The sequence below is a fragment of the Procambarus clarkii genome, chromosome 14 (assembly GCF_040958095.1).
Source record: "Procambarus clarkii isolate CNS0578487 chromosome 14, FALCON_Pclarkii_2.0, whole genome shotgun sequence".
In the NCBI taxonomy this organism is placed as follows: Eukaryota; Metazoa; Arthropoda; class Malacostraca; order Decapoda; family Cambaridae; genus Procambarus; species Procambarus clarkii.
Window position 1 is genome coordinate 42,284,429 of NC_091163.1, and position 26,520 is coordinate 42,310,948.

Below are 26,520 nucleotides of genomic sequence, written 5' to 3' on the forward strand. Positions count from 1 at the left end.
TCACGTAACGTGCATAGGTGTACAGCGCCTGGGCCTCCGCTGGGTGCTTCTCGACGTAGATAGTCGCGTAAATGTTGAGGCCATGCGCCCACTGGTCCAGCGTCAGGGGTGGCTGCTTCTTACCAGCCGCCTGGGCGTCAGGGTTTGGCGCAGAGTGGGACTCTAAAGATCTTGCTTCCCATTCGTAGGCAAGCAATTGCCTGAGGTCCACATACTTGTTTTCCCAGACCTTCTCCCGAAGGGCCTGTGGGACGTGCACGCCCAAGAGTGGGATGCTGTAGCCCGGGGTCGCCCGGAGTTGCCCCGGCCCGGGGCTAGTAAGAGGGGGAGGGGGCGCTCTCTCTTTGGGGGACTCATTGTAAGAAGACAGACTGGAGGAGCTCGCACGTCGCCTCGACGTATGTCCCCTGGCCCTGGTCCGTGGGCGACGGTCGGTGGGGAGGCAGGACGGCTGTGGCAGCCGCGGCAGGGTCGGCCTCGGTGGTCCCCATGCCCAGAAAGCTTGTGACATGAGAGGGCTCCCGAGCCTGCGCGATGAGCGCCTGCAGCATCGTCCATTCGTCGGCCGAAAGGGGTGGAGGCTGCGACGCTGTGCCACCCGCCGCTTTGCCAGCAGGGGCCTTCTGGGAAGTGTGATCGCCATCCGTATCCGAGCCGCCCGAGGAGGCCCCCAAGGAGGGGGAGGCGAAACAGGTGGATTTCGTCCTGGCCGGCTGCGTCCTAGCTCGCACCACTGCACTGTTGTCCTAGCTCGCACCACTGCACTGTTGTCCTCGCATCGACGTCGCCCGAGCCCTCTTCCGTGTTGCAGTTGCTGCGTGTTCCGGCTTCTCGCCACTGCGGAAAGATGAAAAGTAAGCATCGGTAGGACTAACGGGGGAAAAAAAAAGCTGGCAGGGAGACCCAGCTGCCGCACCAGCAAACGTCACATACATAAGTAAACAAATGCAAAGGTAAAATTAAGTTACCATAGTGGGTGAGAATAACGGACAGATAACCAAAGCTTGATAAGGGCTGGAGAGGAACTGACGAAGGAGGAGAGCAACAGCAGCAAGGAGCGCGGAGCCTAGGCACGCCCCCGAACCGGGCGGCAGGAGGGGGGGGGGCCGTGAGGCTGGAGATGAAACGACAATAACAGGGAAGTGAGAAGAGAAACGTCGCTTAACGGCAACTGACAGAAAAAGCAGGACCAAGCCCGAGGAAAGGGCTTAAATACTTAAGAACAAAGGAATAGTTGACATTAAAGAGTCCTTTAAATAGAATCTTTTCTTTAAATATGATCTTTTCTAAGATCAGATATTATGTACCACGCCCTGCCCTGGTGACTCTCTATTACTCCCTTATCTATCCTTATCTCAACTATGGTATTTGTGCTTGGGGTTCTACTACCCAAAATCACTTACGTCCTCTAATTACCCAACACAAAGCTGCTATTAGAACAATATCCAACTCTGGCCCCAGACATCACTCGGTACCCCTACTCAAATCTCTGAATATGTTAGACATTAAGTCACTGCACATTCTCTCATGTGTATTATACATATATAAAACGCTAAACTATAATGCCAATCCTGATCTTAAAAGCTTCATAGAAGGTTGTAACAGAACCCATGAGCACCACACCAGAAATAAATACAGTTTTGATATTCCTAGAGTACGTCTTAATCAAACTAGAAATGCTCTGCAAATCAAGGGGCCCAGAATGTGGAATGATCTTCCCAACCATGTTAAAGACTGTACCTCTCTCAACCAGTTTAAGATAAAAACTAAACACTACCTAATAAATTCCCTGTAATCTACCTCACTCCTCTACTGTCAACCCATGTCTGTTATTTTTTTTTTTTTTTTTTTTTTTTTTTTTTTTTTAATCAACACTGTTTGTCAACCTATTGTATTTGTGCTGCTTTTTCAGTCATGTTCCCCCTTTTTTTATCTTTATTTGTATTTGTTCTCAACACTTTTTATTCTTTATGCTCAATTAGTATTAAGTTCTAGATATTTATGTTTTTTCTGACCAGGGGGAGAAAGATACTGGCAGTATGGGGCGTTAAAGTTTATTGAAGATTAAATTCTGCAGAACATGTAAATATATAAAGTTCACATTATATAAAGTTTATATTAAACACGGTTTATATTATAGACTTAACAAAGTTGATATTATATAAAACTTAATATTGAACATGTAAATATACAAAGTTTCAAATATAATTTAAGGAATATATAACGTTTATATTAAAATATATAAAGTAAATATATAAAGTAAATATATAAAGTAAGAATTAACAGTAACAATTCCAAGGACTAGATTTAACTTAAAAGGTACACCCGTAGTAAGTATGAGACCTTAGCCTATAGTGACATGGAAACTAATTCTGCAGAAACCTAAAGGTTAACTGGTACTAGAATTAAGGCCGAGTGCAAATGTGTAGTAATTATATAACACTAGGATATAACAGGCAGGACACAAAGAATAACTAATAAGTGAGAGACCACATAACACGTAATGTACCCGGCCAAGAGGCCGTAAAAGACCTAATGGATAAGGAGAAGGGGGTGTGACTACAAGTAGGGCTTATTAGCACCTAGACTGGGCAAAGTATTAGCTGCGGACAGCGGGACACTTGGGGACCGGCGCTGCACCCCCCTTCCCACATGCAGTGGGGAGACAATCGGGACAACTGTGCAAAGCATGACGGGGGTACAAAAGCAGCCGCTTGCAAAGGGGGGGAGGGTGGGGTTTTGCGAGGGCAGCGGCGAGGGCAGGCGGAGTGAGGCGGAGCCCCATTGTGCGCCCGTATTTATACGGCCCCAAACTGCCCGCGCAACGCCGCGGGACGCGCTGCGCAATTGTTTCTTTCTCCCCCGCCAGAAACATCCCCGCTTGTGATGCAAGCAGTGACCATTTTCTGACCAGGGGGAGAAAGATACTGGCAGTATGGGGCGTTAAAGTTTATTGAAGATTAAATTCTGCAGAACATGTAAATATATAAAGTTCACATTATATAAAGTTTATATTAAACACGGTTTATATTATAGACTTAACAAAGTTGATATTATATAAAACTTAATATTGAACATGTAAATATACAAAGTTTCAAATATAATTTAAGGAATATATAACGTTTATATTAAAATATATAAAGTAAATATATAAAGTAAATATATAAAGTAAGAATTAACAGTAACAATTCCAAGGACTAGATTTAACTTAAAAGGTACACCCGTAGTAAGTATGAGACCTTAGCCTATAGTGACATGGAAACTAATTCTGCAGAAACCTAAAGGTTAACTGGTACTAGAATTAAGGCCGAGTGCAAATGTGTAGTAATTATATAACACTAGGATATAACAGGCAGGACACAAAGAATAACTAATAAGTGAGAGACCACATAACACGTAATGTACCCGGCCAAGAGGCCGTAAAAGACCTAATGGATAAGGAGAAGGGGGTGTGACTACAAGTAGGGCTTACTAGCACCTAGACTGGGCAAAGTATTAGCTGCGGACAGCGGGACACTTGGGGACCGGCGCTGCACCCCGAAGGGCGCCCCCCCCCCCCCCCGAAGGGCGAGTGCCAGCTGGCCGCGTGAGGCACTCAATGTAGCAGAGCAACAACGTCCCGCCTGACGTAGGATGCGAGCACTACTCTTCCGCCTGCCGTCTGCCATTATTTCTGATGTGGCGAGCCCGTCCCGAGACAGCTGGGTGCGGAGCGTAGTCATCTGAGACAAGCCTAGCGCCGAGAGGGCAGCGCGTAGGATCCTGGAGAAATCTCGCCTGGTGACAGGCGCGCTTGTAGGATCTGTGCTTGTAGGATCCGAAGAGTGTTGAATCCTGACCATGTAAGCGATACCTGGTCCAGTCGGAGCGTGCGTCGATTTTTTGTCGCGTAGCTCACCTCCCCCGAGCTGAAAGATATAAGGCAGTAAGGGTGGGCAGAAGCGGCGTGCAGTGTTATCGTGACAGGCAAGAGCACAGACGAGAGGGAAACCCTAGCTGAATCAATACGGAGACGAAAAAACGGGGGAGGGAGCCCGGCAGCAGGAATTAAGAGAAACCTTAATTAACAATCCTGGATGAATAAAGAGCATCCGAATAATTATACTGTAGCAATGAAGGGGGGCTAACAATTCTAAGAATCTTCCAGCAAACGGAAGGGGGAAGTACCTTTGCTAAGAGCAAAGGTGGGAGAAAACCAGAGGAGAACAGCAAGGAAGCACAAAGCAACTATAACAGGGTAAGACGAAACACTATAAATCTTGAATATAAACAATACATATACCAAGAACGGGTATAACAACTAAGCAACATATACATAAACAATAAAATGGAATAAGAACCAATTCTTAAAGCCAAATCTATAACATGCTTGTGTCCTAAGCGGATGTAGAATGTGAGCGGGGAACATTACCCTTGGTCTCTATCCCATCTCTGCCTCCAGACGGGTGATTGGGCTGGATAGAAGCCAAGGAGTCTGCCTTAAGTGGCCGCTGAGAGTAGTCTTGTGTTGTCAATGAGCGTCTGCGAGCCGCAGCTAGTACGCCGTGAACTTCGGCAACATCTTTAGAACAGGAGCAAAGTGAAATCGACGGCAGGGAGCTGCCATTCAGTAACTGTAATAAGGATAATAATAAGCATACAATGTCGTAAATAATCGTACAATGAAGAATACAATGTAACATCGTAAATAACCGATGACGGCAAATTAAGTGCCGCAGAATGGAAGAAATTAAGAAAGCAACGCCAAACCATAATAGCAATTTATATTTTAATAAAATAATACTGGAATGACAGTGACGGTACGGAATAATATTAATACTGCCATATAGCCCAGCAAATAAAGAGAAGATAATAGTATTAACGTAGGCCCTGGGCGGCTGCATCCCGGCACCGCTGCGTGCGTTGATGGTGATCAGAGGAATATCCGGCTCGCGTTCTCTTCCTCGCCGCAGTAGGGTGTGGAAGGGGGGGGGGGTTCCGGCTTGTCGTGGCTGCGAATAAAGGGAACAGAAGAAGCCGGCATTGAGCGCCAAGCGGGCAGAGCGCAGTGGAAGGAATAGCGGTTGGAGGTAAGGGCCCCTAACCTAATGATAGATGAGGTAAAAATAAATGGAATACTATTACGTAGTAGGAAACAACAATGGCGAAGGAACAAGAAGAGTAAAATAGCCCAGAAGGCCGGATGACCAAAGAACGTTAGCGACCGTATGGCCAACAGCATGCTGGCTGCGCTGGCCAACCACAAGCTGGCCGACGTCATGCTAACTGACTGGCTTGAGCTTGCCGAAACGCAGGCCGAATGGCCAGTTTTTTTCATGACACCGTGCACGAGGCCATGCTAAACTTCTCGGTAGCATCCAAATGTACCTTAATGTACTGTCGATACGATGAAGAATGGGTGGTCAAATATAATGCACAATAATCAGAATATATAATGAGGGAAACGAGTGTAATAGGACGAAATAACCAGAGGAATTTTTTTTTTTTTTTTTTTTTTTTTTTTTGGGGGGGGGGGGGGCCCACCCGAATGCACTGCAACTAGCGTACCTTAGCTGAAAATAACTTAAAGGCAGAGAGGCAAAGCAATAGAATAATACAAATCCTAATTGATAGTCCCTTAATAACAAATTGAACGTGAAACTTAAACAAAGAGTAAATTGCGGGAGAAAAATTTGCCGTAATAAATACAAATCAAATTGCGAGTCCAACAATAACAGATTTAACAGACACGCAGACGTAGGAGGAACCAAGGGGACGTTTCCCACAGGCGAGCCCGCACGGCTTGGGGGGGAGGGGGGGGCGGAAATGACAGAGGGCCGAAGAAAAGATAACGTCGCCGAGGCGCGCTGGACGGCACACAACCCGGTCTGAGAAAGGACATAGGCCCAAAACGAGAGGCGATAACGTAGAATGGGGTGGAAGAATGCGGAAGTAAGCGGGCGAGACCGAGTAAACAGGGAACCAGGGGGGGGGGCAACCGATAAGCCGCGGCTCGCGCACCGCTAGCCATACCTAAACCTACCTAGACAGGAAGGGGAGAAGCATAAAGGTAGCCCAGCAAAAGACTAGTAATTAGTAATTAGTAACTCTGCAAATAGCACATCCTGGCTGACTTTACTTAATAATTTACTTAGGAACTCTGCAAATAGCACATCCTGGGTGACTTTACTTAATAATTTACTTAGTAACTCTGCAAATAGCACATCCTGGCTGACTTTACTTAATAATTTACTTAGGAACTCTGCAAACAGCACATCCTGGCTGACTACTTAATAATTACATAGTAACTCTACAAATAGCACATCCTGGCTGACTTTACTTAATAATTTAATTAGTAACTCTGCAATTAGCACATCCTGGCTGACATTACTTAATGACGTAAGGCAAGGAAAATGAACAAACATACTGAACACAGCAACGCAAAATAAACAAGCGACATGAGCAAAGCATCAACTGTCGGAGTAAATTAAGGTAGGCTGTTTGGGAAAAGGAATCCGTGGTAATCTGAAAGCAGGAGGCATGTTAGTGCTGAAATGTAGAACGTAATTAAGAGGAAGGGCAGGGCATGTCGCGAGATGTCTGCCAGTACAAAGTAAGAAACCTTCCATATAAGCGTATAAAATCTAATTTACATTGTCTTAGGAAGGCAAAGAACGGGATATCATTACATATACGACGTTCCCGACGACGCTTCGACGCCGCCATCTGCTGGAGTGTACCGTGCCCCAGGCAACGTGGGGGCCACCCCCCTGTCCAGGTCACCTGAATAGGGGCAAGTCATGGCACGTGATGTCTGCAGGTACAAAATAAGGGGATACAATCGGCGTGCATATATAACCATTTTTACATTAAGAGAACGGGGGTGAAGCATAACATAAATGGAACCAAATAAGTAACGTGAATAAACTGCATAGACTTTAACGTCTATGAATAGTAACGTGAATAGACTTTACTTAATAATTCTAGGAACTCTGCAAAACACATCCTGGCTGACTTTACTTAATTTCTTAGTAACTCTGCAACGAGCACTGCCTGGCTGACTTCACTTAATAATTTACTTAGTAATTCTGCAAATAGCACATCCTGGCTGACTTTACTTAATGAGGAAGGCAGGGTAACATAGGCAAGCATACTGAACACAGCAACGTACAAATAAACGTGCGACAAGCAACGCATCAACTGTCGGGGTAAATTAAGGAGGCTGGTTGGGAAAGAGAGCGAGGTAACCTGGAACAGGAGGCATGTTAGCGCTGAAATGTAGAACATAATTATGAAAAGGGCAGGCATGTCACGTGGTATCTGCAAGTACAAAATAAGGTATACAATCGGCGTGGATATATAGCCATTTTACATTAAGAGAACGGAGGAGATGCATAACATAAATATAACCAAATAAGCGACGTGAATAAACTGCAAGGGCCCAGCGAAAGACTGTAACTGAGGAAACTAGGCAAAAATGCAGGGCCAGGGAACGTAAAGCAAATTAAGGGCCCGCAAATACTGCAAATAGGACGTCCTGTCTGACTTTACTTAATAAATTACTTATAACTCTGCAAATAGGACATCCTGGCGACTTTACTTAATGACGTAAGACAAGGAAAAGTGAACAAGCAAACTGTGACACAGCGGACGCGAAGATTGAACGTACGACATGCACAAGGCTACGAATGCCTGAGTAAAGTTAGGCTGGGGCAAAGTGAATCCGAGGTGATCTGAAAGCAGAGGCATGTCGGTGCTGAAATGTGGAACATAAATATGAATAAGGGCAAGGCATTGTCGCGAGAAGTCTGCTAGTACAAGATAAGAAACCTTCCAAAATTTTTTTCTCACACCAAGTGTGAGAAAGACATAATTTACAGTGTCTTAAGGAGGCAAAGAATGGGAATCATTAAATATACGACGTTCCCGACGACGCCGCCATCTGCTGGAGGATACCGTGCCCCGGGCAACATGGGGGCCACCCCCCTGTCCAGGGCACGGCCCCTGGAACTGGACGCCGAGGACTTAACGACATAACGAAGTCATCCTGGATTGCCGGCGTCAACGCCGAACCCAGGGCCTGTGGTGCGTACCCGTAGACGTAAACCTGCCATCGTCGTCGAGCTGATCTCGGGTCCTTGCTCCAACGCCGGCGGTCTCCCTCCGACGAAGAAGAACAACAGACGACACAGGCGAACGGGCAGGCAGTCGAACGCTGAACTTACGACGTAGGAGGAATCCCTGCTACACCGGACGGGCAGGGCGCTTAAGACAAACACACCAGGCTACACTGGCCAGGCGGGGCGCCTGGGAACCAACTTGCCGGCAACACCGGCCAGACGGAGGACATGTGGGAACGGTCCTGCTAATCTTCTCTGTATCGTTCCAATTTTAGTATATGTACTGCCGAAGCGAGTACGCTCAACACTTTTTATTCTTTATGCTCAATTAGTATTAAGTTCTAGATATTTATGTTTTTCTTGCCCGAAACGCATTGCGTAATAGTGGCTTTTAGGGCATTGTATGTACTAGCTCTATCTATATATCAATCCATTAATGTAACATCACTTGTATGTATATACCTTACCTGAATAAACATCTGAATCTGAATCTCAGAATAACTTGCAAGTATGAAAGAATAGGGACGATGAACGGAGGAAAAATGGGGGGGGGGGGGACAACCTGTATACACAACTAGTACGAGCTAGCTGAAAGTGACTTAGTGACTCAAGACTGTAAGCGAGATTAAACAAAACATAATTGGAAAGCCAGAGATAAGTAAATTAAAACAAGAAGCAGGATCCATGCTTAAAATGCAACAAAATTGCTGAGAAGAGTACAAGTCAAATGCAAGATAAATGAACTAAAGAATTAAAGGCAAAAAGGCAAAGCAAAAGCTAGCTAAGCTAAGCTAAGGCTAAGCTAAGCTAAATTGCAGGAGGAAAATGCAGAGCATCATACACACCAAACTGAAACTAACAATGTAAAATTTATAACTGAAACCACAGTTAAATAATATAGATAAATAAAAACGCCAAAATAGAAGCAGACTCCTCTGTGGAACAACGTGCCGTGATGGATACAAAACATGAATGTAAGGCAATAAAACAGCAAGAAAGGGCATGAGGCTTAAGCAATGCTAGAAAAAGCAGAGAATAAATAGCGGAAGTAAATACAAGACATAACTGAAGCTGAACAATTAAATAGATTGACAGTATTATTAATTTTCTGAGGTTGGAAGAAAACGTGCTCAGATTGGGGACTTGTTTATTTTATAATGGTATATAATAAATTAATATATAAATAAATTAATAAATAATAAATTTATTATTATTATATAATAAATAATAATACTAACAAATAGTATAATGATAAGCAATTATTTTCAATGAATCAAATAGCTAATTAGTGTGAATGATAAATAATTATTGACTAGTGCATAACAATAAAGTATTAAGGAATAATTATAATGAATAATCCTTAATGATAAAGTAGAAATCAATTACAATTAATAACTACATCTATAGGTAGTAAATGAAAGTTGCATTAATTTAATTACACTAATTACAATTCATGGGAATATTTCTTTGCTATCTGCAGGCTTATCACTTTGGGGGTTCTGGCGGAGCACCCCCAATCCCGCGAGGGCCAGCGGCGCGGAACCCCCAACCCCTAAGGGCGAACGCGGCGGCTGGCCGCTGTAAATAAATAAATAATAAATAAATAAATAAATATGTTTATTCAGGTAAGGTACATACATACAAGTGATGTTACATTAATGGATTGATATATAGATAGAGCTAGTACATACAATGCCTAAAGCCACTATTACGCAATGCGTTTCGGGCAAGAAAAACATTAATATCTAGAACTTAATACTAATTGAGCATAAAGAATAAAAAGTGTTGAGAACAAATACAAATAAAGATAAAAAAAAGGGGGAACATGACTGAAAAAGCAGCACAAATACAATAGGTTGACAAACAGTGTTGATTAAAAAAAATAACAGACATGGGTTGACAATAGAGGAGTGAGGTAGGTTACAGGGAATTTATTAGGTAGTGTTTAGTTTTTATCTTAAACTGGTTGAGAGAGGTACAGTCTTTAACATGGTTGGGAAGGTCATTCCACATTCTGGGTCCCTTGATTTGTAGAGCATTTCTAGTTTGATTAAGTCGTACTCTAGGAATATCAAAACTGTATTTATTTCTGGTGTGGTGCTCATGGGTTCTGTTACAACCTTCAATGAAGTTTTTGAGGTCAGGATTGGCATTACAGTTCAGCGTTTTATATATATATAATACACAAGAGAGAATGTGCAGTGACTTAATATCTAACATATTCAGAGATTTGAGTAAGGGTACCGAGTGATGTCTGGGGCCAGAGTTGGATATTGTCCTAATAGCAGCTTTGTGTGAGGTAATTAGAGGACGTAAATGATTTTGGGTAGTAGAACCCCAAGCACAAATACCATAGTTGAGGTATGGATAGATGAGGGAGTAATAGAGAGTAACCAGGGCAGGGCGGGGTACATAATATCTGATCTTAGAAAGAATGCCAACAGTTTTTGAAACTTTTTTTGATATATTTAGAATGTGTCCCTGGAAATTCAGCTTGTGGTCGATGAGAACGCCAAGGAATTTGCCATCAAATTTGTTACAAATTTGGGTGTTGTTTATTTTGAGATTTATTTGATTAGAGGATTTATTGCCAAACAGAATATAAAACGTTTTGTCAATGTTAAGGGTGAGTTTGTTGGCAGTTAGCCAAAGATGGACTTTCTCTAGCTCAGTATTTACTGTGGCATTTAGAGCAAGGGGGTCAGGACTGGAGTAAATGAAGGTTGTGTCGTCAGCAAATAGAATTGGTTTGAGGTGTTGGGAGGCATTTGGAAGGTCATTAATGTAGATGAGAAAGAGGAGAGGGCCAAGTATGCTGCCCTGAGGAACACCAATGTTGATGGGTAGGGTGGGAGAAATTGTATTATTCACAGAAACATACTGGAGCCTGTCAGTAAGATAAGATTTGAGGTATTGCAGGGAGTGTCCTCTGACTCCATAATGATGTAATTTAAGAAGAAGGTTTTGATGGTTGACAGTGTCAAAAGCCTTACGCAGGTCCACAAATAACCCAACAGGAAACTCCTTTTTATCAAGAGCTGCGTGAATTAAGTTAATCATACTAATAAGTGCATCGTTAGTGCTTTTTTTGGGTCTGAAGCCATATTGACAAGAGCTAAGTATATTGTGTTTGGCTAAAAAAGAGTAAAGCTGCTTGTAGATTAGTTTTTCGAACATTTTTGACAAGTTAGGCAGGATTGATATAGGTCTGTAGTTGTTAAACATCTGTGAGATCACCACATTTGTGGACAGGGGTTACTCTTGCTTTTTTTAGAATGTCTGGAAAGGTTTGGAGTTCAAGTGACTTGTTGAAGAGCAATGCAATAGCAGGGGCTAAAGATCTGGAGGCTTTTTTGTAAATTAAAGTTGGTATCTCCTCGAGGGCACTAGACTTGGTTTTAAGGGAAAGGATTATCTCATTGACATCAGTGGAACTAGTAGGCTTTAGGTGCAGAGACTGTGGATAGTTACCTGTAAGATAGTCCTTAACATCAGTACTGGAAGATGGAATATCATTTGCAAGGGATGACCCAATGGAAGAGAAGAACCTATTGAACTCAATAGCAGAATCAGAGGCTGACAGCTGACCAACGTTATTGGAAAGGAGTATTGGTTTGTTATTTAAAATCTTCTTTGATCCCAATATTTGTGAAATTGTGCTCCAAGTTTTTTTAATGTAGCTCTTTATTTGGGTAAATTTATCTTCATAGTATTTAGTTTTGGCTCGTCTAATTATTTTAGATAACAATAATGAGTAATTCTTTGAGAATTCTTTGGAGACTGTTCTTAGCCTATACTTCTTCTCAAGGTCGTGTTTTTTGTTAATGGATTTAAGTATTCCCTTTGTAAGCCAAGGATTGTTAAGCCTTTTGCTTGTGACTTGTTTTGTAAGCATAGGACAGTGGGTGTTATAAAGGCTAAGAGTTGTTTGTAGAAAAGATTGCACTGCTAGGTTGATGTCCCCTATGTTACCTAACTCGGACTCCCAGTTGACATTATCAGCAGCAGTTATAAAATTGTTTATAGCAGTTTCATTGTGCAGCCTAAAGCTTAACTCCCTTGTCTCTAGAGGTGGTTTGCTAATGTTAGTTAAGAGAAATGTGGGGTAATGGTCTGTAGTGCTATCGGTGATTATACCTGAAGTAAGCGGAGAGGTTATGTTGGTCCAGATGTGACCTAGAGTCGTAGCAGTACTATCAGTGATTCTAGTTGGTCTAGTGATTCCTTTGTTCTTAAGTATTTAAGCCCTTTCCTCGGGCTTGGTCCTGCTTTTTCTGTCAGTTGCCGTTAAGCGACGTTTCTCTTCTCACTTCCCTGTTATTGTCGTTTCATCTCCAGCCTCACGGCCCCCCCCCCTCTTGCCGCCCGGTTCGGGGGCGTGCCTAGGCTCCGCGCTCCTTGCTGCTGTTGCTCTCCTCCTTCGTCAGTTCCTCTCCAGCCCTTATCAAGCTTTGGTTATCTGTCCGTTATTCTCACCCACTATGGTAACTTAATTTTACCTTTGCATTTGTTTACTTATGTATGTGACGTTTGCTGGTGCGGCAGCTGGGTCTCCCTGCCAGCTTTTTTTTTCCCCCGTTAGTCCTACCGATGCTTACTTTTCATCTTTCCGCAGTGGCGAGAAGCCGGAACACGCAGCAACTGCAACACGGAAGAGGGCTCGGGCGACGTCGATGCGAGGACAACAGTGCAGTGGTGCGAGCTAGGACGCAGCCGGCCAGGACGAAATCCACCTGTTTCGCCTCCCCCTCCTTGGGGGCCTCCTCGGGCGGCTCGGATACGGATGGCGACCACACTTCCCAGAAGGCCCCTGCTGGCAAAGCGGCGGGTGGCACAGCGTCGCAGCCTCCACCCCTTTCGGCCGACGAATGGACGATGCTGCAGGCGCTCATCGCGCAGGCTCGGGAGCCCTCTCATGTCACAAGCTTTCTGGGCATGGGGACCACCGAGGCCGACCCTGCCGCGGCTGCCACAGCCGTCCTGCCTCCCCACCGACCGTCGCCCACGGACCAGGGCCAGGGGGCATACGTCGAGGCGACGTGCGAGCTCCTCCAGTCTGTCTTCTTACAATGAGTCCCCCAAAGAGAGAGCGCCCCCTCCCCCTCTTACTAGCCCCGGGCCGGGGCAACTCCGGGCGACCCCGGGCTACAGCATCCCACTCTTGGGCGTGCACGTCCCACAGGCCCTTCGGGAGAAGGTCTGGGAAAACAAGTATGTGGACCTCAGGCAATTGCTTGCCTACGAATGGGAAGCAAGATCTTTAGAGTCCCACTCTGCGCCAAACCCTGTAGTGGCCCCCAGCCTGGGCCATAGAGACAGCAGAAGACGGGAAGGCTCTCGGCTAAGCCCAACCCTGACGCAAAGGCAACCCTTAGGCAAGGAAGCTTCGGGGCCTGCCCACCGGGACACTGCCGCCACATGGGCGTCTCCTGCCCGTGGGCGTGAGGAAGAGGAACAGGAAGGAAGCGAAACACAACCCAGGGCAAGCGCTCCACGGAGCGCCATGACACGTGGGTAATGCCGACCTTGGCATGGGCCCCTAGGGTCGGGCCCAAGGGACAGAGACAACTATTATAACCTGGCCACGAGGTGTCACCGCCAAGGGTGATGCCAGGCCGCTCGCAGGGAGTCCGGCCGGGCACGCACGACCGAGCGCGGCACGAACTGTGGCCCCTAGGGACACGCCTAGGGAACACAGCATACCGGGCTCCAGAAAGGACGCCTGAGAGGGCAGGAAGGAAGTGAAGGGCACACCTGGGACAAGTGCAACACCGAGCTCCAAGCCACGTGGGAGCCGCCTACCAGGCTTGGGCCCCTAGGGCCGGGCCCCAGGGGCACAGGACCACTGAAACCTGGCTACGTGGCGTCGCCGCAGAGGGCGATGCCAAGCCACTTATAGGGAGCCTGGCCGAGCACGCACGGCCGGGCGCGGCACGAACCAGGGCCCCTAGGGGCACGCCTAGGGAACACGACAGACCAGTGCCTCTAGTGCACGTCTGGGAGGAACCGCTACCTGGCGCGGCCCGCACAGGCACAGCGCAGAACACACGCCGGCTCGGGCGTTGTGGCAGCAGCACCAGTCCCGTCCTGAAGGGTGCACCTGCATACCCCAGACAGGCAATCAGGCAGAAGGCCCTAGGGAACTAGCTAAGGTGGCACGTACGGACTGCAAGGGACGGCGCTAGGCACACGCCAGCACTGGGGACAGTCCTGACTAAACTTGAACAGAAAACCTCTCTTTACCTTAGGGTTGGCTGAGTAGGGCAGGGGGCCCCTGCCGTACCAGCCTGGAGGTCGAAGGCCTCGTAGGATCAGGGAGCGTCAGATCTGGGACCGATGTAGCGGGCATGAGGTCCATTGCTTGAGAAGTTCCGTGTACACCGTAAAGCAGACTGGAGATGCAGGATAGAGTACTGGCCCACGTGTCGTTGAGGTGCGGTGCAGTCCGTGGAGCTTCGTGAGTCGCGGACCGTGGCGGGAATGGAGTGAGGGCAAGTCCTCTCCTCCCACGCTATTTATGCCACCCAGACTGGCCGCACTACACCTTGCGGAACTCGCTGTGCAATTGTCTCTTCCTTCCCGATCAGAAACTCTACCGCCTTTCGTGCCAAAAGGCAGTGTCCATTTAACATTAATTAAGCATATAAAGAATTTAAACAACATAATCTTTACCACACAGGATATTAATGTTAAAAATACAAATGCAATGTTAAACAAAAATGAAAGAACCTGTACAACAAAATTACAAAATATTGAATGAGAGATATGCATTATTCAAACAATATTAAATATAGTTTAGCATAATAAGTAAATACTTTGCATTACATAGGAACACAATTAATCATTAAATCGTGTAAGGCGTTAAACATGACGTTTAGGACGAGAGTCCTTAAACATAAGAATATCCCTTGATGAATTGTTTATTGAGTTATAACTCATTTTTTCTTTATCCTTTGTACGACTTTGCACTTCATCATTTTCTACACTAGTTGGAATCACTTTGAAATAAGCCATATTACGTATTATACTATGATCTCTATTACTCGCTGTTATCATAGTTCCTTTTACACTAATCACTTTATATTGTTTTGTATCATACGGCATATCTAACTTTCCCTCTTTTCTTTTTAACTAGAACAGTGTCTCCAACCTTTAAGAATTGTTGATCATGAGCAATTTTCATTTTGCCCTTGGCTAGTGCATCATTCAGAGCGAGACGTTTATCCGTTACCTCGTCTGGCATGACAGGTAGTGAGATCCTCATAAGACGTCCAAATAAGAGTTCACCAGGCGACCTGCCCAGTGTTCCATGCGGTGTTGCACGGTAGTTCCTGAGAAAAGCATACATAGCTTGTTTCCAGGATCGTCCTTCGGCATGAGCACAGTGTACCGCTTTCATGAGAGGTTGCATGAATCTCTCGACTTCTCCATTTGCTTGAGGATGTAGTGGCATCACACGGCGGTGTTTGAATCCAATATGCTCAGCAAAGTTGACGAAGTCTTGTCCATTGAATGGAGGTCCATTGTCCGTCTTGACAACTTCAGGAATGCCAAAATTTGAAAAGATCTTGTCGAGTTTCGGTATGACAGCCTTTGCAGATGTGGAAGTGATGATTTCTACTTCTGGATAACGTGAGTGATCATCAATGATTACCACCAAGTACTCTCCAGTTGGCAGAAGTCCATCGATACTTCCGTCCATGGTGCAGCAGGTAGTGGTGAAGGTTGTAGAGGTGTTGGTCTTGAAGTATCCACTGCAGCTTGGCAAGGGGACACAGGCATCATGCATGTCCTTTGCTTGACGATCAATGCCAGGAAACCACACCTTTTCTCATAGCAGCTGTTTGGTCCTAACAAGACCTTGGTGTCCTTGATGTGCAAGCTTCAGAGCACGTTGCTGGAGAACTGCTGCAATGACGATACGAGTACCTCGCAGCACGGTGTCGCGTTGTTGCGTAACACTTAATTCTGTCTGGATGCGTTCAAGTGCTTTGAATGCATCTTGGTCAACTTCTGAGGGTGGGATGCGTGGAAACTTTTTCTTAGTCAATGCATCCACTGTTGCTTGCAGAGTTGGGTCCTCTAGGGTTGCAGTACGGATTTCATCAAGAGTGAGAGCCTTAGGGACTGCATCACAGGCTACAAAGTGTACATATTCCTCGGCAACTTTCTGATGCTTGGTGATAGTGAAGCTGTTGGCAGGATGTCGACTGATGTAATCAGCGGGATTGCCTGCACCCGGCTTGCATTTCATCGTAAAGTTGTATGGTTGCAGACGAAGAGCCCATCTCTCAATGCGAGCTGGTGGTTTGGACTTTGGATTATTGAAGATGGTCTCCAACGGTTTGTGGTCAGTGACTATCGTGGTGAAAGGTGCACCAAGCAGATACACATTGAAGTGTTCACAGCCCCATACAAGAGCAAGAGCTTCCTTCTCTGTCTGACTGTATCGTTGCTCAACATCTGTAAGAGAATGGCTGGCGTAGGCAATTACTACTCTGGAATCTGGTTGACCAGGTTTGTGTTGGGCTAAAACAGCACCTAAACCAACAGGACTAGTGTCCATTGATGGGTCAAAATATGCAGCAGTCGCTTTCTCTATTAGTGCATCTTTCACAGCATCAAATGTTTTTGCTCAATATCACTCCAGTACCATGATGCATTTTTCTTCAGGAGCTCAAGTAGAGGCTTCATAATGGTAGCAAAATCTGAAATGAAGTGAGAACAGTAGTTTGCCATTCCCAGAAAACTATGTGGATGTTGTGGAGTGGATGTTGAAGGAGGTGCAGCATTCTTAATATCTGCAACTTTCTTAAGATCTGGAGACAGACCTTTGTCACTAAATACATGTCCAAAGAATTCAGTTTTATGTTGATTGAACTCACACTTTGCTCGGCTTAGCATCAGATTCTTTTCTCGTAAGCGTTGCAATGTTGCACGGGGTGAAGCCACCGACGGGGTGACGCCAGCCTGCGGCGTAAGGGAGCCGGGCACCCTCCAGGGCGCGCCAGGGCCCCTAGGGTTTGTGCCCCAGAGGAGGCAAGAAAACAGGCCAGGCCCGACAACGCAAACACCAGGCACGCCTGAGCACGCCCTTGCTCACAGAGACACCCCCCAGACAGGGGGGAAAGAGTTTTCGGTGCCCGCAAGCCCCAGGGCATGCGGGCACTGAAACCTAGGGCAAGTGCGACGCCCCCACAAGGCACGACACTGGCCCACGTGGCAAAGGACCTGCCAGCCACCTGAAAACAAAATGGGAAAAACCCGGAACTCGGGGCCCTAGGGGCAGCCTAGGGCAAGCAAGCCACTGCGTGCCTGGCCATAGAAACTGAAGTGGCCCCCAGTTTGGGCCATAGAAACAGCAGAAGTACGTGGAGACTCTCGGCTAAGCCCAACCTGGACGCCGAGGCAGCCCCTAGGACAAGGAAGCCTCAGGGCCTGCCCACTGGGTGCACCGGCCGCCACCGGGCATGGGCGTCTCCAGCCTGTGGGCGTGAGGAAGGCCCCCCACATGCAGGCACGCCCGGGCGCGGCACGAAGGCAGGCCGAGCCCCACCCCAGGGAAGGCAGCGCCGCTAATCCACGTGGCTTAGCACCCAAGAGGGACAGGAAGGAAGGGAAACACAACCCAGGGAAAGCGCTCCACAGAGCGCCAAGCCACGTGGGCGACGCCGACCGGGGCTTGGGCCCCTAGGGCCGGGCCCAAGGGACATAGGACCACTGCAACCTGGCCACGTGGCGTCACTGCCTAGGGCCACGCCAGGCCGCTCGCTGGGAGCCCGGCCGGGCACGCACGTCCGGGCGTGCCCGAGCCGCCTTAGCTAGGGAACTAGCTAAGGCGGCACGCACGGCAACCCGTTCTCGCAAATTCGTATAGTCAATATTGACTTATTAACTACGTGCATAGGTGATATACTAAACATAATAGATACCCTTAAAAAGCTTCATAGAAAACACCGACCTTACCAAACCTTGTGAGTATGTTAAGATAAGCATCTTATTGCTTCGTAATTACAATTATTACTTAACCTATACCTATAATAGGTTAAGTAACAAAGATTATTGGGGAATATAAACCTGGATACGCGTATGGAAATGTCAAGACACATAAGCCTGGAAACCCACTTCGGCCAATCATCAGCCAGATACCCACACCCACGTACAGACTGGCGAAGCGACTCAATGGCTTGCTGACTCCTTATGTCCCTTGCGCCTTCAGCCTGAAGTCTCCAAAGGAATTTGTTGACTTACTGCGGGGAACACGGGCCACAGGGATAAGAGCCTCGTTGGACGTAGAATCAGTGTTTACCAATGTACCTGTGGATGAAACAATCGGGATGATAGCGGACAGAGTGTATCGTGATCCGGCCTGTACTCCTCTTGACATACCAGAAAACATTTTAAGGAAACTACTCCAAGCTTGTACTAAAGAGGCACCCTTCTTGAGCCCGGATGGGCACATGTATAAGCAAGTAGATGGGGTCGCCATGGGTTCTCCCCTAGGTGTCCTGTTTGCGAACTTCTACATGGGTACCATCGAGCAAAAGGTCTTAGTCGACATGAACTTGAAACCGGCCATATACTGCAGGTATGTTGACGACATTTTTACACAGGTACCTGATGTTAGACATCTGCAGGAGCTGAAGGAGGCATTTGAGCAGAATTCTGTGTTGCGTTTCACTTACGAGATGGAGAAGGATGGGAAGCTGCCCTTTCTAGATGTAACAGTCATGGAAAGGAGTGGAGGTTTCCACACTGCAGTCTACACTAAGGAAACAAACATAGGAATGTGCCTAAATGCCAACAGTGACTGCCCAGACAGGCACAAGAGGAGTGTTGTTAACGCTTATGTCGACCGTGCTCTCAGCCACAGCTCAGGATGGAAGCAAGTCGATGAAGAACTCTGTAGGGTAAGGCAGGTCCTAGTCAACAACGGCTTCTCCAATGGTTTCGTTGAAGACATAATTATAAGGAAGGTGAAACGCCATGCAACCTCTGAAGAGACAACTAACACAACACCTATACCCCCTATTAGACTATTTTACAGGAACTTCTTTTCCACAGCTCATAAAACGGAGGAAAGGGTCCTGAAAGATATTGTTAATAGAAACGTTATCCCTACAGACAAAAATCAGAAGATACGACTGACGATTTAATATAAAACCAAAAAACGGCCAGCCTACTCATGAGAAACTCTCCAGACACAAAGCAGAACGCTTTAAAAGAGACCAACGTCGTCTATGCCTTCAAATGCCCACTTGGGGACTGTAAGCCTCAAAGAACTCAGTATATAGGCAAGACAACAACATCTCTTTCCAGGCGATTAACGATGCATAAGCAACAGGGCTCCATTAAGGAACATATAATCTCTTCCCACAACCAGACCATCACCAGAGAAATCTTAGCAAACAACACAGAAATCATCGATAGATACAGCGATAGCAGGCGGCTTGACATCTGTGAGGCACTACACATCAAGAAATCAACACCAGCAATCAACAGCCAATTAATGCACAACTATATTCTACCCACTTCAAGACTCCGCTCCAATATAGAAGCATCAGGAAATATGGGCCAATAGGCCCTTTGCAGTTACTTCCATCCTTACCTTCAATTTACCCAATTAATACCCATTGTTTCGTGTTCTGTCCTGTGTTGAAAGTTTTGTTCACTGTTACGGCCCTCTCGGGACGCAACGGGGTTCTCACTCTGATGTTGTTAGAGGAAGATATATATATCCGACCCCAAGCCAGTAGAGGCTTTCAAGGGATGAGATCCGTGACGCAAGTAACTTAAAGGGAGTAGGGAAAGAAAGCTAAGAACTTAATATAATATAATGTTCACCATCACCGTTTAAATATATAGAATAAAAGAGTACACAAGGGGGAGTGGTATTAACACTTTACAAGGGGATTAATCCTTCATCGTGGTCTTCTGCTGAAGACTCTTGATCAAGAAGCTAGGTGCTGAGTCCGCGGTGCTTTCTTCGTGGCCTCAAGACGTGTCTTCTGAGAATACCGAGCCTACCCTGGCCACAGGTCAGCCACAACACAGGTCCACTGGGGGCACCGTCGTGGAGGCCGTCAACCACACGTCCAGCAGGTCTGCTGGCAGGTACTGAGCCACCCAGGCTGGTACGGCCACTCCACGAACGATAAAAGAGGTACGCCCTAGACAGGAGTCTCGTGTGATATCACCAATCACCCTCCTGTCCTCAATACCCCAGTGGATTATCGTCTCCAACCGTCGGTCCCGGGTAAATCCTTTCCCTGCCACTCCACTGGCAGGCTTAACACACCACAGTGTTCTTCCGGGGGGACGACGTCACAACAGCTGCAGCAAACTTCACAGTATGGAGACTGGCTGCCTCGGGTAGACTGACTCCACCTTCAACACAGTGGTCCCAGGTCGGCTCTGTAAGCAGACACGTCATCAATAACTGGGACACTAATACACCACACTCACGGGCTCAGATACTAACACCTGACGTATCCAGTCCATAGATGGCGCTGTCGTCGGAGCACCACCTCACCAGAGGTCAGGAGCGGCGGTGTTGAGCGCTGAACCAGACTGGAAACTGGTCCTCAAGGCCAGTACACGCTGTCCTCACTAGGTGTCGTCGTTCGTTTGGCGGGGGTTTCGGGAGCTGACCCACAGATGGCGTGTTTGTCACTGCTCCAGGCTCGGACGCTGGATCCGGGTTCGTAACATTCACCTCATCCAAAACTGATTGTAACATATCACCTCACCCAAAATGCGGGTATAAAATGAAAGCTGTTTAAATCACAGCGTAGTAAGAACTTTGTTTAGTGTTTGCAGGTTATAGTTGGGTGTGTGTAAACTAAAAGTCTTTGAAAATGTAATAAGTTATTACGAAACGAGTTCAAGTGTCGCGTCAGAATAGAAATAAAAATGAATTTTGGAGAATTGATTTTTCAATTATCATCAACAGTGAAAAGAAACATAAGAAATATTGAGAAAATTCATGTTAGAATTATTAATCTTACTTTTTCGGTCATATTTGATAATATATATATATATATATATATATATATATATATATATATATATATATATATATATATATATATATATATATATATATATATGGGTATGGGTATTGAATGGAAGTATTGACTTCTATTCAATACCCATTGTTTGTGTTCTGTCTTGTGTTGATACTTTTAATACCCTATTAATATCCCCTTTTGTTCTGTCTTGTGTTAATGCCTCATCACCCCTCCCACCTCACTCAAATGTAGATATAAAATCGGAGATACGTAAGTTCTATTCAGTTGTGTATTTGTGAACTAAAAGTCTTTGAAAATGTAATAAGTTTTACGAAACGCGCCCGTGTCGCGTCAGACTAGAAATAAAAATGAATTTTGGAGAATTGATTTTTGATTTACCTCCAACAGTGAAGCGTAATGTACGAAAGATTGAGAAAATTCGTGTTAGAATTATTAATCTTACTTTTTCGGTCATATTTAATAATATATATATATATATATATATATATATTTCATTGAATATGACCGCATATTCTGTATTTATTATTTTCTGGTTTAGGGCTTCTATCCCTCTAACTATTTTCTTAGCAAGACAAGACAAGAACATATCGATGCCAACACAGAAGACAATGTCCAACATAACAGGCCAATTACACTGGATTAATCTTTGTGTTTAGATAGGAGATGCCTCGTATGGGCCAATAAGCCTTCTGCAGCCCCTATGTTTATCCCTTATGTATCCCCCCATGTTTTCACCTTCATTGTATTATCACCTGACCTAATGCGGGTATAAAATCAACTAGTATTCTAAGATCTGTTCACTTGAGAATGAACCATGGAGGTTCGAAACGTCGTGCAAATTATACAAATAAGTGTAATACACTCTATAGTAAATCACTTCTTTTCTTCACCTTAAAAGTACGAAAATGAGTTTTGGAGAACTCCTATTTCAATTAAGCCCTGATGCTAAGAAAATAGTTAGAGGGATAGAAGCCCTAAACCAGAAAATAATAAATACAGAATATGCGGTCATATTCAATGAAACATGTTTGAAAGAAAACCTGCTGCCAGTATACACCAATATATATATATATATATATATATATATATATATATATATATATATATATATATATATATATGTCGTACCTAGTAGCCAGAACTCACTTTTTGGCCTACTATTCAAGGCCCGATTTGCCTAATAAGCCAAGTTTTCCTGAATTAATATATTTTCTCTAATTTTTTTCTTATGAAATGATAAATCAACCCATTTCATTATGTATGAGGTCAATTTTTTTTTATTGGAGTTAAAATTAACGTAGATATATGACCGAACCTAACCAACCCTACCTAACCTAACCTAACCTATCTTTATAGGTTAGGTTTGGTTAGGTAGCCGAAAAAGTTAGGTTAGGTAGTCGAAAAACAATTAATTCATGAAAACTTAGCTTATTAGGCAAATCGGGCCTTGCATAGTAGGCTGAGAAGTGCGTTCTGGCTACTAGGTACGACATATATATATATATATATATATATATATATATATATATATATATATATATATATATATATATATATATATATATATATATATATATATAAAACGCTGAACTGTAATACCAATCCTGACCTTAAAAGCTTCATTGAAGGTTGTAACAGATCTCATGAGCACCACACCAGAGACAAATACCTTTTTGATATTCCAAGAGTACGACTTAATCAAACTAGAAATGCTCTACAAATCAAGGGACCCAGAATGTGGAATGACCTTCCCAATCATGTTAAAGACTGTACCTCTCTCAACCAGTTTAAGATAAAAACTAAACACTACCTAATTAACTCCCTGTAACCTATCTCACCCCTACATGTCAACCCATGTGTGTTATTTTTAAACAATACTGTTTGTCGAACAAATTGGATTTTTGCTGTTTTTTTTTTTTTTTGCCAAGTTCCCCCTTTTTTATTTGTATATTTTCTCAACACATTTTATACTTTAATCTCAATTAGTATTAAGTTTTAGTCTTTAGTGTTTGTCCTGCCCGAAACTCTTTGCGTAATAGTGGCTTTAGGCATTGTATGTACTAGCCCTATCTATAAATTCATCAATATTTGTATCACCCCTTGTATGTATGTACTTTACCTGAATAAAGATTTGAATTTGAATAAATAAATTTTGATATAAAATGGGGGAAAAATATAAATATATACAAGACAAACACGAAATAAACAAAAAAATGAGGTAGATTGCTTACAAGTACTCTCAGGTACACTTTAAGTAATAATTTGCATTTTGAGACACAGGCAAAGCGTCTGTGTCAGAGATGAGCAAATGCCATAGTAAACTGTCGCCACCCCACGGGAGTAAACATGCGTAGGCAGAAGACGAGGTAACATATACACAATTAATATTACGAGGATTATCGGTATTAATTCTACGGATTAATTGAATGCCACGATGATTAATTGAATTCTACGATCAGGCAACAAGAATTCGACAAGAAAGAGAGGTGTGGGCGGACTGCATATTTTTGGATTGAAAGAAAGACTTTGACACAGTGCCACACCAGAGACTAGTGCGAAAGCTGGAGATGCAGGCAGGAGTGCAAGGGAAGGTACTCCATTGGATAAGGGAGTACCTAAGTAACAGAAGGCAGCGAATCACTGTGCGAGGTAAGGTCTCAGATTGGCGAGACGTCACCAGTGGGGTCCCGCAGGGTTCAGTCCTTTGACCCATACTGTTTCTTATATATGTAGATGATCTTCCAGATGGTAATGAATCATTCCTCTCATTGTTTGCTGATAATGCAAAAGTTATGAGGAGGATTAAGACGGAGGAAGACAGTATGAGACTACAAGATGACCTAGACAGACTGCATGAATGGTCCAACAAATGGCTACTAACGTTCAACCCGAGTAAATGAAAGGTAATGAAACTAGGCAGTGGAAACAGGAGGCCAGACACAAGATACAGAATGGGAGATGAAGTCCTTCATGAAACGGACATAGAGAGAGATCTAGGAGTTGATATCACACCAACCCTGTCTCCTGAAGCCCACATCAAAAGAATAACTTCTGCGGCGTATGCAAGGCTGGCTAACCTCAGAATTGCCTTCAGGAACCTGTGTAAGGAATCATCCAGAACCTTGTACACCACATATGTAAGACCAATCCTGGAGAATGCGGCCCCAGCATGGAGCCCGTACCTTGTCAAGCACAGGGTTAAGCTTGAAAAAGTTCAGAGATATGCCACTAGTCACTAGTTTCTCCTGCAGCATGGAGAAAGTGCAGCATGAGAAAGCAGTGTAGGCTCGAAGGCCGAGAAAAGAGCTCTGCGGCTTGGAACAGAGCCCAAGGGCCCGTGACGGAGCCCGTAGGCCAGGAGTAGAGCCCGCACGCCCGAAAGGAAGCCCGTAGGCCCGGAGGCCTGGATAACCCTGTGGGCCGGGGATAGAGCCCACGGGCCGAGAGGAGAGCCCGTAGGCCAAGGACGAGCCTGTAGGCCAAGAATAGAGCCCTTAGGCCATGGATACAGCCCGAGGGACGGGAAGGGGAAGGCCCCTGGTTCCTCCTCCTCCCAATGCGTCCCCCCTGGGCCACGAGGTGGCCCTGGGCGGCCCCCCCTGCCGGAGCCCGTAGGAAGACCCCCCAAGGGGTAAGAGACGCCTGGCCATGAGGGAGCGAGCGCCACCACACACGTGATGCGACGCCACCCGCGGGCGTAGGGAAGCCCTGCACGTGCATACCACGTGGCCCTGGGGCCTGGGCGTGGGCGTGTAGCGAGCCGGAGCCCTTAGGAAGGCCCCCTAGGAGGAAAATATCCTCTGGCGCCAGGCCATACGGGGGCGAGCCCCACCACACACATGTAGTGCGACGCGACCCGTGGGCGTAAGGGAGCCCTGCATGTGCGCAGCACGTGACCCGGAGGCCCGGGCGGCCCACACGGGCGTGGGGCTGGCCGGAACCCTTAGGAAGGCCCCCTAGGGGGAAAAGAGCCTCGGGCGCCTGGCCTCGCGGGGGCAAGCCTCACCACACACGTGGTGTGACGCCACCCGTGGGCGTAGTGGAGCCCTATAAGTGGCCCGGAGGCCACATGGCCCACATGGCCCGGAGGCCTGGACGCGAAGCTAGCTAGGGGCGGCACGTGCCCGCACGGGCACACACCTCAAGGGACATGGCGCTGGACACACGCCGGAGCACTAGGGACGCCCCTAACTAGGGGATGTGAGAACACAGACAGAACTGTACCTTAGGGCATCTGGAGGTGAGCAGGGAGCCTCTGCCGTTTCACGCTGAGATGTTGAGGGGCCCACGTCTATCACGTCGGACGAGCTGAGGTCCGGGACCGTAGGCGTTGGCGTAAGATCCATGGCGTTGTGGAACACCAAGCTAATCGGACTAAGTCTGATGGTACTGGCGAGCAGGTCCACGTGGGTGTCGTGACGGCGGCAGAGCGCGGAGGTTGCAGTAGGTCAGAGGTCGTGACCTTGTTGTTGTTGTTATAGATTCAGCTACTCGGAACAAGTTCCTAGTAGCACGGGCTATTGTGAGACCGTAACTTACCTGGCATAGGAGCGGGGCAAGTAGCACGGGCTATGGCGAGCCCGTCTAGTGGACTTCTTCTTCTTCTTGTTGATAGTAGGTGCAGTTTGCATGAAGGGTTTGTCCTCCCGATGACTGCACCAGTACTGATGTTGTTGGACGCGTTTATGTTGAAGATGATCGGAGCTACCAAGGTGCTTGTTGCTTTGTGCTGTAGATAGAGGAACGGTCATTAAAACAGAGGTGTGTATTAGAGGGAGACTTGCCGCACCGTAGGGCGGTGTGTTGTGTTTATGGCGTCAGCTGATCCTTGGTGTTGCGACGAGGCAGTTGTTTTCTGTGTTTAGCTGTTGGTGGCGCCAGGTATAAATGTGGCGCGGGTCAGATGTGACCCAATTTGTTGGTCGATTGGAGATATTTAGCCAGTGCTTTGACTATTTGGTATTTTTCTTGTGACGAGTGGTCACCGCCTCCTAATATATGCTCGATGGTGAAGGGTATTTTAAGTGCGATAAAGACTTGTTTGAAATTTACTCTGGCACTATAATGTCGGAAGCAGTGCAGGAGATAGTGTTCGACTGTTTCAGGCACCTGACAGTGAGTACAGAGTTCGTTGATGTCTGTTCTGTACTTAGAGCTGTGTGCTGCTAGTTTGGTGTGTCCCAGCCTTAATCTGGTCATCGTTACATCAATTTCTCTGCTTTTATATCGGACATGTTTCCAAGTTTCCCATTTCTTTTTAATGGACCCATGGTGCAAAGGTGAGCATAACGTCTAGTGGACTTACCTGGCACAGGAGCGGTGCCGAGCACTATAGCGATCCAGATGCTGATCATGACCTGATTGATGAAGATTAAGCCACCCAAAAGGTG

At 45.9% G+C, this 26,520-nt stretch overlaps 1 long non-coding RNA gene and 1 pseudogene across 1 annotated transcript; both read right to left on the reverse strand.

Annotated features, from left to right (window-relative positions):
• Positions 1-2,040: 2,040 nt before the first annotated feature.
• Positions 2,041-7,972, reverse strand: LOC138364613 (uncharacterized). Its single transcript, XR_011228481.1, has 2 exons — positions 6,669-7,972; positions 2,041-4,613 (listed from the first exon to the last, which is right to left on the reverse strand). It is a non-coding gene; the product is annotated as an uncharacterized lncRNA (long non-coding RNA).
• A 365-nt stretch (positions 7,973-8,337) lies between these two features.
• On the reverse strand, positions 8,338-8,398 carry LOC123773131 (U6 spliceosomal RNA; annotated as a pseudogene).
• Between the last annotated feature and the right edge of the window lie 18,122 nt (positions 8,399-26,520).